The sequence below is a fragment of the Mercenaria mercenaria genome, unplaced genomic scaffold (genome assembly GCF_021730395.1).
Source record: "Mercenaria mercenaria strain notata unplaced genomic scaffold, MADL_Memer_1 contig_1062, whole genome shotgun sequence".
Lineage (NCBI taxonomy): Eukaryota > Metazoa > Mollusca > Bivalvia > Venerida > Veneridae > Mercenaria > Mercenaria mercenaria.
The window spans coordinates 17245-20060 of record NW_026459034.1 but is presented as its reverse complement, the minus strand read 5'-3'; the positions used below and the strand labels follow the sequence as shown (position 1 = coordinate 20060).

At 29.5% G+C, this 2816-nt stretch overlaps 1 long non-coding RNA gene across 1 annotated transcript; it reads right to left on the bottom strand.

Annotated features, from left to right (window-relative positions):
- Window positions 1-416: 416 nt before the first annotated feature.
- On the bottom strand, window positions 417-2322 carry LOC128551409 (uncharacterized). The gene is made up of 3 exons (XR_008368778.1): window positions 1778-2322; window positions 1056-1128; window positions 417-527 (listed from the first exon to the last, which is right to left on the bottom strand). It is a non-coding gene; the product is annotated as an uncharacterized LOC128551409 (long non-coding RNA).
- Window positions 2323-2816: the final 494 nt, after the last annotated feature.

Sequence of the window (2816 nt, the reverse complement as noted above, 5' to 3'; positions counted from 1 at the left end):
GTCCATTCCCAATAAGCGTACCTAATCCTGTTATCGAAATTACATTGAAAAACAAATTAACTGCTTATTTCCAGGTAAATTAAGATAAGAAATATCTTATTTATAAGAAAATTATATTAAAAGTATCTGGCATTTGAATTCGCTTAAAAATTGAAGTAAGTTCATTGTGAGTTGTTAGATTTTAATTCAACATTCTAGTCATTCTTTCTTTTTTTTCCATTTCTAACATAAATTAACCGCTAATTTTTAAACTTGTTTTATCCCTTTAAACTGCTTTCATTTTCCTCTCGTATCTAGACAAATTTTATCAAATGTTTATACAATATCATTATGAATTAGGGTTTCATGATATTAACGTACATGTAGTAACAAGTTGTAATAATGTAATTTAGAATCATCTATCGTTATATCCATACCTTTTAACTTTTTCATCAATATTCCTGCGATCAACTAGTACAAACATTTTATTTCCATTGACGTCAATATCCTATGATGTGCACATAATTCTTAGTTTAGTTGTTCGTTCTCTAAAAACAATATAAAAATACACACGTATGAAAATCAGCACTTCTGAGGAGTGCATATTTAAACATACCGATATTTTAAATACTAACGTTTTCGTTAAATTTACGTGCATTGCTAAACAAGTATTAAGTATGTCAGTTGTGCTATAGAATTTTCTTTGTATCATCAAAAGAAAAGGTCTTACATCATATGGTGCACTTCTACTAACATATACTACTCTAAAAAGAAATGTAAATTTCACTCATGAGAATTCTTTTTTTGACAGGTAAAATACATTTTGTCAGCAAAACCAAAAAGAAAAAAAAAAAAAAAAAAAAAAAAAAAAAAAACCCAACAAAAAACGACGGTCTTTATAGAGCCTGTTAGTGTTCAGATGTTGTCTTTAAGACATAATTGATTGTATCTAGAATTTATGTACATTTCTACACGCCAAGGTAATAACTTAAAGTATTATGAAATTATATAACCTTTTGTCCAAACATTCCAACTATTTAAAAAAGAAATAAAGATATATAACATATTTTACTTACTTTAAAGGTTTCCACTTGCTTTAAATATGTACATGTCTACCATGTTACTTTCTGTATCTGAATCCAGACGTTCCTGAAAAAAAACGCGCAACCTTTTAAAAAATAAACGGAAAACAGACATTGACGCGAAATTTCCTATTTGAACAAATGCAGCCATTCAGAATAATCAATTAAATGTCTACAAAGTGGCGGGCCGAGTAAAAGAATTCGATAGTCTCTTATGTAATATTTCATTTTTAGTTGTTTTTTTTTTCAAATAGAAACTTGACTAGGAAAGTTTAAAAATAAAATTAAACTTATATGTGAAGTTCTACTTATATGAAATACTGTTGAAAACGGCAAAAAAATCAAACAAATATACAGTGCAGACTGCAAATAACAAATTTGAAAAATACATATTTCGCAGAAAAAATAAATGACCATGTAATATTAAATAATTTTCAGACTCAAGTAAAATATGTGTGGGAAACGCAATAACTGATTTATGAGCTGGAAATAAAGTTAGGTGTTTTGTGATAAGTATTAATAATGTGTGTATTTAGTAAAGTAATCGCTTTAGGTATAATATTGTTCAAAACCAGAAATAAAAAAAATGTAAGCAGCGAGAATTAATAAGTTTCAGAACTACTAAATTTACTCGTTAAACACATGTCATAAAAATCTGTAGAAAATGAAATATTTGTAATTTTTTTAAAAAGTGCAATGAAACAGAATCAATATACTTCTCCATCAATCCATTAGCATATCCTAGGGCATAACAATCACAACTGAACTTCAACACTTAAGCCTCAGAAAAGTTCTTTTTGCTTCGTTTCTGATTTTGAAAACCTAGACAACATAATATAAATGTACAGTATTGTCAAACGTCTCTACAGAATACATGTATTAATTATAAGTGGTACAATGGACTCATATTACTGGGAAATTCTAGAATACTGAATAAATAAAAATGTCCTAATACTTGTTCAACAAAAATTAAGTTGATTTGCTTTTTATACTAACCAGATTTGAATGACGTTAATTCACAGTTGCACGACACAAAATAAAACGTAGTGTAATACATTAACATTTCAAACTCAAAATATTTTAGAAAAATTACATGAATTTTTAACATTTTTATACCTCACCTTGTATCCAAATTATTTCATTTTCACACTATTACGTTGAAGTTTGAGTGCGCGTTACTTATTTCCATTAATCTAGTATATAAGTGTGTAACTTTGATCCTAAATCATCGCCGGAAGCAGGCTGTAAATTGCAGGATATTGACCAAAAGAAGCCACGGTATAGTCAACCTTGCCGTCTTTCCCAGGTTTGTGTACATAAATACTCTTCAATTGACATGATTTATGACGGTTAGAGCTCACTTTGTCCAGGGACGGCTAAATGTAGCTACTCCTATAGACTGGCTCCTGTCCCTATGTTTGTTCTTATTTACATATATATGTTTATTCATTAAGAGGAAAGTAACTTCAGCAGGTTGTTTTTACATTGACATTTTTATTGCCCCTGGCTCCAAACATAGGTATGGTTCAGCCTTTAGATAAAAATGTGCTATTTTAGAGGCTTAAGATTTTCTTATTTTGCTTGCAGTATTTATATAAAAGATAACCATGCAGCCAGGGAGCCAGGCTACACCTCCTACTAAAATGTCTCTCACAGAATTTCAGATCAGAGCGTGAAGTTATAACAACATGGAATTCCAGAGAGTTACAAATAGCATCTGTAGATTGGCTTAAATAGCCCTATCAAATTACCAGC